A 13,382-nucleotide genomic window follows, 5' to 3' on the forward strand; every position below is an offset into this window, starting at 1 on the left:
CACGGGGTTTTTACAATTCGGCACTGCGTCGCTTTAACAGACAATTGGTTTTTATTTTTTGCGCTATAAACAAAAATAGAGCAACAATTTTGAAAAAAATGCAATATTTTTTACTTTTTGCTATAATAAATATCCCCCAAAAACATATAAAAAAAAAAATTTCCCTCAGTTTAGGCCGATACGTAGTCTTCTACCTATTTTTGGTAAAACAAATCGCAATAAGCGTTTATCGATTGGTTTGCGCAAAATTTATAGCGTTTACAAAATAGGGGATAGTTTTTTTTTTTTTTTTACTACTAATGGCGGCGATCAGTGATTTTTTTCGTGACTGCGACATTATGGCGGACACATCGGACAATTTTGACACATTTTTGGGACCATTGGCATTTTCACAGCAAAAAATGCATTTAAATTGCATTGTTTATTGTGAAAATGACAGTTGCAGTTTGGGAGTTAACCACAGGGGGCGCTGTATGAGTTAGGGTTCACCTAGTGTGTGTTTACAACTGTAGGGGGGTGTGGCTGTAGGTCTGACGTCATTGATCGAGTCTCCCTATAAAAGGGATCACTCGATCGATGCAGCCGCCACAGTGAAGCACGGGGAAGCTGCGTTTACATACGACTCTCCCCGTTCTTCAGCTCCGGGGAGCAATCGTCCCGGATCGCTCCCCGCAGGAATCCGACCGCCGCATCTAGCTGGGGGGTCCCGATCGGACCCCCGACCCACGTCTAGGCAGAGACGTACAGGTACGCAAATGTGCCTGTACGTGCCATTCTGCCGACGTACATATACATGTGGCGGTCTGGAAGTGGTTAAAGGGGTTGTAAAGGTTTTTTTTTTTTTTTTTTCTTATTCTAAATAGGTTCCTTTAACCACTTCCATACCAGGCACTTACGCAGCTTCCCGCCCAAGCCAATTTTCAGCTTTCAGCGCTGTCGCACTTTGAATGGCAATTGCGCGGTCATGCTACACTGTACCCAAACAAAATTGGCGTCCTTTTTTCCCCACAAATAGAGCTTTCTTTTGGTGGTATTTGATCACCTCTGCGATTTTTTTTTTTTTGCGCAACAACTAAAAAAAGGCTGAAAATTTGGAAAAAAAATTACGTTTTTATTTTTTTCTGTTAATTTTTTTGTAAATACGTTTTCTCTTTCAATTACGGGCACTGATATGGCGGCACTAATGGGCACAGATGAGATGGCACTGATGGACATCGATGAGGTAGTACTGACGGGCACAGATGAGGTGGCACTGATTGGCGGGCGCTGGTATGCGACACTGATGGGCACACATAGGCGGCACTGATGGGCACACATAGGCGGCACTGATGGGCACACATAGGCGGCACTGATGGGCGGCACTGGGCACTCATAGGCGGCACAGATGGGCACTCATGGGCGGCACTGATGGATACTTATGGGTGGCACAGATGGGCACTGATAGGTGGGCACTGGGCATGGATGGGCACTGTGGGGTGGCACTGATGGACACTGGGGTGGCACTGATGGACACTGGGGTGGCGCTGATGGACACTGGGGTGGCGCTGATGGACACTGGGGTGGCGCTGATGGACACTGGGGTGGCAGCACTGATTTTTGCCAGGTTGCCAGTCAGTTCCCATTTGTGGGCACTGACTGGCATCTTTTTTCTTTTTTTTAATGCTTTTTTTTTTTTTTGCCCACCCTGGTGCTCCAGGGTGGGCATCCCTGGTGGTCCAGTGTTGCGATCCGAGGGGGGGCTGCGCTGATAAACAATCAGCGCGAACCCCCCCTGTCAGGAGAGCTGCCGATCGGCTCTCCTCTACTCGCGTCTGTCAGACGCAAGTGAGGAAGAGCCATCAACGGCTCTTCCTGTTTACATCGTGATCAGCCGTGATTGGACACGGCTGATCACGTGGTAAAGAGTCTCCGCCGGAGGCTCTTTACCGAGATCGAAGATGCAGGGTGTCAGACTGACACCCCGCATCACCGATCGCCACGATGCGCGCCCCCACGGGCGCGCGCGGCATGAAATCCTGCAGGACGTTCTAGAACGTCCTGTCAGGATTTCATAACCACTTCCCGGACGTAAATCGGCTATAGGCCGGGCGGGAAGTGGTTAAGCTTGTGCATTGTTGGTTCACTTACCTTTTCCTTCCATTTCCCTTCTAAATGTTTTTTTTTTTGTCTGAATTTCTCACTTCATGTTCCTCAGTAAGCTTGCCCCCATCATCCGAGCCGTTCTGGCTGGGGGTTAGTTAGCGTGCTCGCCCCCTCCCCTGGGACTACATCCCTGTGGGGAGACGCTGTGAACACATACCCAATCAGCGCTAGTATGTGTGTTATCAACCTTAGATGGCAAGCTCCTTGAGGGCAGGGACTGATGCCAAATATGTGGTGCCTATTAAAAACCTATAATAAGAAAAATAATAAATAAAAAAACAGGGAACGGCAGGGGGATGGAGGAACCAATTACACCTCTAAAATCAAACTATGCCGGAGTTGGACTTTAACCACCCACCTACTGAGGACGTCCTCGACTTTGTGCGGTGATATCTGAATGATGGGTGCAGCTACAGGCATCATTCAGATATCACCATCTTCTGCCAGCGATTCTCTGCACAATAAGAACATTCATAGGGGCAGTTCCACTGCTTAATCGTGCTTATAGGCAGCGGGAGGGGACGTCCCCCCCTCCCGTCACCATCCGGTGCTTCTCCGGGCTCTCCCGTGCCATCGGGGGCCCGGAGAACGAATCGGCCGGCGCTGGCTGGGAAGCATAGAGATGACTCACCAGTCACCAGTCATAGAGTCATAGAGATGGTCACCAGTCATCTATGACCATCGGAGTCCTGGGCGCGACCTTGTGACGTCATGCCCCGGGTACCCGGAAGGAAACAAAGCTGCAATCGCATGAGATCAGTGAATTTTTTTTCACAATTTCATGCTTTCAAGCCTGGAGGAGAGATGTGGGGTCTTATTGACCCCACATCTCTCCATAAAGAGGACCTGTCACAGTGATTCCTATTACAAGGGATGTTTACATTCCTTGTAATAGGAATAAAAGTGATCAAAAAAAAAATGTAAAAAAAAGTGTAAAAATAAAAGAAATTAAGTAAATAAAAAATATATATATATTTTTATAACACCCCTGTCCCCAGTAGCTTGCGCTCAGAAGCGTACAAGCATGTAAGTCCCGCCCACATATGTAAACGCCGTTCAAACCCCACATGTGAGGTATCGCCGCGTGCGTTAGAGCGTGAGCAACAATTCCAGCACTAGACCTCTTCTGTAACTCGAAATTAGTAACCTGTAAAAAAAAAAATTACGCGTCGCCTATGGAGATTTTTAAGTACTGAAGTTTGGCGCCGTTCCATGAGTGTTTGCAATTTTAAAGCGTGACATGTATGGTATCTATTTACTCGACATAACATCATCTTTCACATTATACAAACAATTGGGCTAACTTTAGCTTTTTTGTTATGTTTTAATTAGTGAAACCGTTTTTTCCCCCCCCAAAAAAGGCGTTTGAAAAATTATTGCGCAAATACAGTGGAATGTCCGCCATTTTATTCCCTAGGGTGTCTGCTAAAAAAAATATATAATGTTTTTAGGGTTCTGATTAATTTTCTAGCTACATTTTTTTTTTACATGAAGGAGAGAAGTGAGGGTCTTATTGACCCCACATCTCTCCATAAAGAGCACCTGTCACAGTGATTCCTATTACAAGGGATGTTTACATTTCTTGTAATAGGAATAAAAGTGATCAAAAAAAATGTAAAAAAAAAGTGTAAAAAGAAAAGTGTAAAAAAAAAAAAATTGAGTAAATAAATAAATAAATAAAAAATATTTTTATAACACCCCTGTCCCCGGTAGCTCGTGCTCAGAAGCGTACAAGCATGTAAGTCCCGCCCACATATGTAAACGCCGTTCAAACCCTACATGTGAGGTATCGTCGCGTGCGTTAGAGCGTGAGCAACAATTCTAGCACTAGACCTACTCTGTAACTCGAAAATAGTAACCTGTAAAAAAAAATTAAAGCGTCGCCTATGGAGGTTTTTAAGTACCGAAGTTTGGCGCCATTCCATGAGTGTTTGCAATTTTAAAGTGTGACATGTTGGGTATCTATTTACTCGGCGTAACATCATCTTTCACATTATACAAAAAAATTGGGCTAACTTTACTGTTTTGTTATGTTTCAATTCATGAAACCGTTTCCCCCCCCCCCCCAAAAAAGGCATTTGAAAAATTATTGCGCAAGTACCGTGCAATTTCCGCCATTTTATTCCCTAGGGTGTCTGCTAAAAAAAATATATAATGTTTTTAGGGTTCTGGTTAATTTTCTAGCTACATTTTATTTATTTTTTAACATGAAGGAGAGAAGTGCCGGAATAGGCCCGGTGGACAAGTGGTTAAGCTTTAAAGGTGTTGTTTGCATATTTCTCAGCATTTCTCAATTTTGCATATTTTTTTTTCTTTTTTTCTGCAGGCTGAATGATGAAGGAGCTTCTGTTTCAGATGTCCCACTTTGCAGCGAGATTTAATGGATTAGCTAAGATGATGTGAAAAATGGGGCACCTGATTTATTACCTGCAATGTCTCATTTTTGCCGACTGCGGCAATTCTCATCAAACACGGGGCTTCCACTGGCTGTCTAAAGCCTGCTTGGAATAAGTGCTGTTTTGTGTTCTTAGTTATGCCCCGAAGGCACAAGCAGTGCACCCTTCTCAGCTGTTTCTGTCCAGGCATTTTAAAGAGGAAGTTTAATTTTATACTATAAAAAAAAAAAAGGGAGAGAGAGAGAGAGAAAACGGTACTTAATTATCTGGCTGTGAAACAGCAGTGCCCTTTCTTAATTTTAGTAGCTAATAAAATTGTGTTCCTGCATTTAATGTCTTGTGCTTCGAAGGCAATCCAAGTTTGGCTATTTGAATAGAATATTTTATGAACTGTTATACACTGCACTATGGTTTTTAGAGCGCGGCTAGGACATATTTTACCGAAGATTTACGGGTGTTTTTTATTTAAAACAATATATTAAAGGGAGAGGAGGACGTAATTCTCGGCAAATTTTTTGCATTAAAACAAAACTGATGTGGAACAAGAACGCCTAATTTAGCATTTTTTCCACTCCCGAGATCCTATAAAGAATCGCGCTTTTTTTTTCTTTTTCTTCAACAGCTTCTCACACCTGGATCGTTAATTTAATGTGTCTTCTGCCAAGACGCAAATTATGGTTTCGGATTGAGGACTATTTGGTTTTTAATGGCTGTGTGAAAATTAACCAGTTCTATTTTCAGTAAGCAGACAGGAAGTGCCTTGTATTGTGTATACATGATATATATATATATATATATATATATATCAAAGTTCGAATCCAAGCAAAACTTCTGGGGCTGGATTCAGAAAGATCAGCGGATATTTCTGCTGGCGTAACATATCTCAGATACGTTACGCCGCCGTAAATTTGGGCGCAAGTTCCGTATTCAGAAAGAACTTGCGCTCTAAGGCCCAGATTCACAGCAGAGATACGAAGGAGTATCTCAGATACTCCGTCGTATCTCTCAGAGTATCTATGCGACTGATTCATAGAATCAGTTATGCATGGATAGCCCTAAAATCCGACAGGTGTAATTGTTTTACACTGTCGGATCTTAGGATGCAATACCGCGGCCGCCGCTGGGTGGAGTTCGCGTCGTATTCCAGCGTCGGGTATGCAAATAAGGTTTTACGGCGATCCACGTCGGTTTTTCGCGTTCGGTACGTCGTCGCTAGTCTAGTTTCCCGTCGCAATTTTCGTCGTCGTTTTACCTGCCCTAACTTTACACAGCCCACGTATGTGCTGTAAAAAGTATGGCCGTCGTTCCCGCGTCGAAATGTAAAAAAAAAAATTCTTGCGTAAGACGTCCGGGAATACGAAAGTACGCTACGCACGTCGCCGTTCGAAAAAATGACATCACTTCGCGCAAAGCACGGCGGGAATTTCAAAGCGGAGCATGCGCAGTAGGTCCGGCGCGGGAGCGCGCCTAATTTAAATGGCACACGCCCCTTTGAATTACGCGGGCTTACGCCGGAGGCCGTAAGTTTTCATGCAAGTGCTTGGTGAATCAGGCACTTGCGATGAAAACTTGCGGCGGTGTAACGTATCTACGATACGTTACGCCGCCGCAGTTCTATGTGAATCTGGTCCCCTGTTACGGCGGCGTAACGTATGTGGGCCGGTGTAAGCCCGCCCAATTCAAATGGGGATGTTGTGGGCGTGTTTTATTTAAATTTAACATGACCCCGCGTATCTCACGGTTTTTGTGAACGGCGCATGCGCCGTTCGTGAAAAAATCCCAGTGCGCATGCTCGAAATTCCGCCGCAAATCGTCAATGCTTTAGACGTGAGCGTAACTTACGTACAGCCCTATTCTCAAACGACTTACGCAAACGACGTAAAAATTTCAAAATTCGATGCGGGAACGACGTCCATACTTAACATTGCGTAAGAGCAGGAGCAACCTTACGCCGAAAAAGCCTAACGTAAACGACGTAACGAAATAGCGCCGGGCGTACGTACGTTTGTGAATCGGCGTATCTACCTAATTAGCATATCCCTCGCGTAAATCGACGGAAGCGCCACCTAGCGGCCAGCGTAAATATGCAGCCAAAGATAAGACAGTGTAAGACACTTACACCGGTCGGATCTTAGGGAAATTTATGCGTAACTGATTCTATGAATCAGGCGCATAGATACGACGCCGCAACTCAGAGAAATACGACGGCGTATCTGGAGATACGCCGTCGTATCTCCTACCTGAATCCGGCCCCTGGTGTTAACAAAAAATGCTACACAATCTGCAAAACTCACCTTCTCTCTGGTGCTTCCCCTCAGGGCCTCTTCCCCAGTGGTGGCTGGTGGGTCTTTTCTTGAGGGGGGTGGTAAACAACCAACCCCCCCGGGTGGCTGGTGGCAGCACTACCCCCCCACTGGCTGTCTGCCGGTCGGCCCGGCACTTAACCAATCTAGGTATAGGGCTACAGTTAGTGGCTCATGTGTCCTCCAGCACGACGAACCCCCATCTAGGTGGGGGGTGGCAGGCGGCAGGCTCCGGTGTCCTCTCCTGCAGCACGGAGGTTTCCTCCGTGCGACTCCTCTCTCCTCAATAGATTTTTATTGAATTATATCATAAATAAAAAGATACAGACATACAACGATTGGCGTTGGTGTGCATTGAGAGACGATGACATACGTCTCAGAATTGTGTATATACACATATAGGTTCATATACTGCTAACAGGAAGTTCTTAAACGTTTACAATAGATACAGGTTGTTATAAAGCGTTGTTACGACCTTCCTCCAGGAACCCCCACTGGGATCTCTTTTGGCACCTGGAGGTAGGTTATGGTTGATCAGAGCATAATCCACGTAACATCAAACTAAGGTAATCAAAGTCTAACTTGCCGCTGTAACATGGCAATACTCAGTAAGCTAAAAAAACATATCATAGAAACTTCGCTGCCCCAGACCACCTTTCCCACTGTGACCAAGTGGTCTTTCCTTTATACAAATTGCCAGCGCTGGATGCCGTCTCCTCTCTCCTAGGCGTCCAATAGGCGGGAAGGAGAGCCTCTGGCTCTAGTCACATGCTTCAAAAAAAATCACACTCCCCCCATTGGAATCCATAGTTTGGCACCCTGTATGTAGATTAGGGGGCTGGACGCATGGATGGGGGGCGGCACCCCCCAATGGACGGACCGCCACTGCTCTTCCCCCAGCTTTATTCAACCTGGAAGACTGAAGACATACTGTGAGTGCAGGGCATCATGAGCGTAGGGCATCCCCATGGGCTCTGCGCTCACTGAGTAACGTTGTAGAGTGAGACACCAATGTCATCACATGCATTATGTATGTACTAAGGTTTGATTGGTGCTGTTGGGTAGCGCTGCGAATTGCTGCATCTGGCTCTGCTTCTTGTATAGATACAGGGTAGGTACGGCTCCTATATCAGCCTTTTCACAATGGTTATTTTCCACACACTGGCTTATTGTTTGTTCATTTATTCTTTGAGAGTGTAGCCCTGTTTTGAGATATTCATTTGCTCATATTCTCTGAACTAATTTTGTGTATGTATCTTTTATTAGATTGTACAAAATATATTGATTGACTCATACACCTGAGGAAGGCAACGATTTGCCGAAACATGTCGGGACTTTTGTAACAACTCATATCAATTTCAGTCGATCTTCAATGTTTTTATACTATTTTTGTATTATTAATAAAATGATTATATTTACACTTTGGATTTGATCATTGTGTATGACTTGTTTAAATGGCACCGTTATAATCCCTCTCATTTTTCCATAATCCTATAATACAATTTATAGGGATGAGGTGCCGGATTCAAAAGAGGACACACCAGTCGCTCTCATTCACAAAAATTATGTATGTAAGGGTAGGGCAGGTGGGGTGGTCATCACATCCTCTATCATTCTCTCCTCGTTGGGCACCAAGCAAGGGTCATATGAGAGGACTACCCCGAGGTGGGTTCTTCTGGGCTACGCTAGGAACTTTGTACAGGGTCGCTGCCACACACATGGGGTACCTTTACTTGAGCCATGCTCACGACCCGGACAGATAACTGAACATGAACAAGGTCTTGTAAACTCCTCTCAATGTAATATACTTCACCACAGTTACTTGTGCATGCATTTAGGAGGGAAACGCAGAGCCCTTGCACCCTCCACAAGTCCAGTATCAACGCTACCTCACTCCCAGTAGTGGTATGAGATTCCAATGTGCACCTAGCATAGACTCCGTGCGTACACCTAACTCTTTCTCTTCCTTTACCTGTGTACAGGTTATGGGCTTTCAGCAAAATGTCTGCTCCCGTTGCTATGGGAGTGCCGACAACATCTCCCTCACTGCAAGAGGCTATGTCATCCCTCACACGTACATGCTAACGACAGGCTTTTAGAGAAATCTTTGATACCTTTGGTAACCACTGTATCTTTACACTGTATGAACTCATGTACGGTTATCTTCATACCTAAATGTGTTTAATGACCCAAGCTGTAGGCTCTATGTGCCAATTGCATTGCACTCTTTTAGTAACTTGAGACCAGGCAACGTTTTACTTGAAGAATAAGTTATCATAATGACAGAGGCAATCGACAGTCCATTATAAAGTGCCAACATTTCCTAACATTTGTATAGCCGGATTCAGAAAGACTTACGACGGCGTATCAGTAGATACACCGTCGTAAGTCCGAATCCGCACCGTTGTATCTTTAAGTGTATTCTCAAAATGAGATACGCTTCTCAGTTGCTAAGATACGACTGGCGTAAGTCTCCTACGCCGTCGTATCTTAGCTGCCTATTTACGCTGGCCCCTAGGGGCGTGTACGTGGATTTACGCCTAGAACAGTGTTTCTCAACTCCAGTCCTCTGGGCGCACCAACAGGTCATGTTTTCAGGCTTTCCATTATTGTGCACAGGTGATTTTATCAGTTTCACTGCCTTAGTAATTACCACAGCAGTTTGATCTGAGGGAAATCCTGAAAACATGACCTGTTGGTGCGCCCCGAGGACTGGAGTTGAGAAACACTGGCCTAGAATATGTAAATGAGCAAAATACGCCATAACTTAGGACGCAAGTTCTTTGTGAATACAGTACCTGCCTCTCTAAGTTACGGCGGCGTAGTGTGAGATACGCTACGCCCGCACAAAGTTAAGCCAGTCTTTCTGAATCTGGCTACTAGTACCTAACATCAGGCTTGTGGCTTAAGTCCATGTCTTGCATCTAGTTCCATCTTTGGCAAGATACTGGGCATCCAGTCTCCAGTAATGGCAAAAGCAGTTTCTCCAGACCTTAGTAAATGAGGAGAATCTCTGCTAACGTCTATCATCCAATCATGTGCAAGAAAAAATGCTGTTTTTTTCCCTTGCATGTGATTGGGTATTCTATGCAAGGTAAAGCTTTACCTCATTTACTAAGCTCTGGAGCAAGTATGCACTTGCAAAGCACACAGTCTATTTTCCTTTAATAAAGCAACCCCAAAGTCTTTCATGAGGCTGAAAGAAGTACCCCACTGCCTTCTGGGAAAGTCCCATGGCCTTTGACTTGAAGATGTCTCATTCTATTTGGTGGACATTTGCCCGTAAACTGCCCCTGAGAAAGTTTGAATTTCCAGCTGGAATTATTTTGCTGTCAGACAGTCAATCTTCACTCTGTCCTCAACCATGGCCAGCAGGCATTAGAAATATCAGTCAAACTGGCAACGATTTGAGTAATATAGAGTTGCGTTGACTTCGTTAAGCCTATGTTTAGCTTGCAAAAGGGCCTATGATGACTTCAAAACATGGTCTTGAGGTACCTGAAAGTCTTTACAGAAAGGCATAGTCTTCCATGAAGCTGAAAGAAATACCCCACTGCCTTCTGGGAAAGTCCCATGGTCTTTGACTTGGAGATGCCTCATTTTATTTGATGGACATTTGGCCATAAACTGCCCCTGAGAAAGTTAGAATTTCCAGTTGGAAGCATTTTGCTATCAGCCAGTCAATCTTCATTTTGTCTTCAACCTTGGCCACCAGGCATTAGAAATACCAGTCAAACTGGTAAACGAATTGTGAAATATAGGGTTTTGTTACCTTCATCAAGCTATGTTTTGCTTGCAAGAAAGGCATAGTCAGAAAGGCATAGTCTTCCATGAAGCTGAAAGTAGTACCCCACTGCCTTGTGGGAAAGTCCCATGGTCTTTGACTTGAAGATGCCTCATTGTATTTGATGGACATTTGGCCATAAACTGCCCTTGAGAAAGTTAGAATTTCCAGTTGGAAGCATTTTGCTATTAGCCAGTCAATCTTCATTTTGTCCTCAACCATTTCCACTAGGCATTAGAAATACCAGTCAAACTGGAAACAAATTGAATATGTAGAGTTGTGTTACCTTCGTCAAGCTATGTTTTGCTTGCAAAAGGTCCTATGTTGACTTCAAAACATGACCTGGGAGGTACCTGAAAGTTTTTACAGAAAGGCATAGGGCCAGATTCACAAAGAGATACGACGGTGTATCTCCTGATACACCGTCGTATCTCTGAGGCCCCATACACACCATAGAATCTATCCGCAGATAAATCCCATCAAATGGGTTTCTGCGGATAGATTCTATGGTGTGTACACTCCGTCGGATATTTATCCGCGGATAAATCTCCCCTGGGATGGATTTCCAGCAGATGGATATTTGCTGACATGCTCAACAAATCCATCTGCTGGAATCCATTCCAACGGATGGATCCGCTCGTCTGTACAGACTTACCGGATCCATCCGTCCAAAGGGATTCCCCGCACGCGTCGTAATGATTTGACGCATGCGTGGAATTCCTTATATGACAGCGTCGCGCCCGTCGCCGCGTCATAATAGCGGCGACGGCGCGACACGTCATCGGCAGAGGATTTCAGCGCGGATTTCAATGCGATTGTGTGTACACGCCATCGCATAGAAATCTTCTGAAATCCTCGAGAGGATTTATCCGCGGATACGGTCCGCTGGACCGTATCTGCGGATAAATCCTCTCGTGTGTATGGGGCCTGAGTTTTGCAGGTCGTATCTATGCGACTGATTCATAGAATCAGTTACGCATAGATATCCCTAAGATCCGACAGGTGTAAATGTGTTACACCGTCAGATCTTAGGCTGCAATTCCAGGCCGGCCACTAGGTGGCGCTTCCCTATCTTTTACGCGACGATTATGTAAATGAGGAGTTACGCCGATTCCGAAACAAACAACTGCCCGGCGTTTTTTTTTTACGTCGTTTGCGTTCGGCTTTTTCCGGCGTATAGTTACCCCTGGGTCTATGAGGCGCAGCCAATGTTAAGTATGGTCGTCGTTACCGCGTGGAATTTTGAAATTTTACGTCGTTTGCGTAAGTTGATTCACAAAAGAGCTGGATGTAAGTTACGCTCACGACGAAACCAATGACGTCCTTGCGACGTCATTTGTCGCAATGCACGCTGGGAATATTTCCGGACGGCGCATGCGCTGTTCGATCGGCGCGGAGACGCGCCTGATTTGAATAGTACACTCCCCCTAGCCGCGGAATTTGAATTCCGCCGGGGGATTGACGATACGCCGCCGCAAGTTTTGAGGTAAGTGCTTTGTGAATTAACCACTTGCCTCAAAAACTTGCGGCGGCGGATCTTAAATCAGATAGGTTACGCGGATCTAAAGATCCGCTAACCTATGTGAATCTGGCCCATAGTCTTCCATGAAGCTGAAAGTAGTACCCTACTGCATTCTGGGGAAGTCCCGTGGCCTTTGACTTGGCATGCCCCTTCTTAATGGACATTTGGCCACAAACTGCACAAGAGAAAGTTGGAATTTCCGGTTGGAGGTAATTTGCTATCAGCCAGCCAATCTTCAGTTTGTTCTCAATCATCGCCACCAGGCATTAGAAATATTGAGTATGTAGAGTTGCATTACCTTCATCAAGCTTGCAAAATGGCCTATGATGACTTCAAAATATGACCTGGGAGGTACCTGGAAGTTTTTACAGAAAGGCATAGTCTTCCATGAAGCTGAAAGTAGTACCCCACTGCTTTCTGGGAAAGTCCCATGGCCTTTGACTTGGAGATGCCTCATTCTATTTGGTGGACATTTGGCCATAAACTGCCCCTGAGGAAGTTGGAAATTCCAGTTGGAATTATTTCGCTATCAGTCAGTCAATCTTCACTTTGTTCTAAATCATGTCCACCAGGCATTAAAAATATCAGTTAAAATGGTAACAGATTGAGTAATATAGAGTTGCGTTACTTTCGTCAAGCTACGTTTTGCTTGCAAGAAAGGCGTATTCAGAAAGGCGTATTCAGAAAGGCGTAGTCTTCAATGAAGCTGAAAGTAGTACCCCACTGCCTTCTGGGAAAGTCCCATGGTCTTTGACTTGAAGATGCCTCATTGTATTTGATGGACATTTGGCTATAAACTGCCCTTGAGAAAGTTAGAATTTCCAGTTGGAAGCATTTTGCTATCAGCCAGTCAATCTTCATTTTGTCCTCAACCATGGGCACCAGGCATTAGAAATACCAGTCAAACTGGAAACAAATTGAATATGTAGAGTTGCGTTACCTTCGTCAAGCTATGTTTTGCTTTCAAAGGGGCCTATGATGACTTCAAAACATGGTCTTGAGGTACCTGAAAGTCTTTACAGAAAAGCGTAGTCTTCCATGAAGCTGAAAGTAATACCCCACTGCCTTCTGGGAAAGTCCCATGGCCTTTGACTTGGAGATGCCTCATTCTATTTGGTGGACATTTGGCCATAAACTGCCCCTGAGGAAGTTGGAAACTTCAGTTGGAATTATTTTGCTGCCAGCCAGTCAATCTTCATTTTGTTCTCAACCATGGCCACCAGGAATCATACCAG

The sequence above is a fragment of the Rana temporaria genome, chromosome 10 (assembly GCF_905171775.1).
Source record: "Rana temporaria chromosome 10, aRanTem1.1, whole genome shotgun sequence".
Classification (NCBI taxonomy): domain Eukaryota; kingdom Metazoa; phylum Chordata; class Amphibia; order Anura; family Ranidae; genus Rana; species Rana temporaria.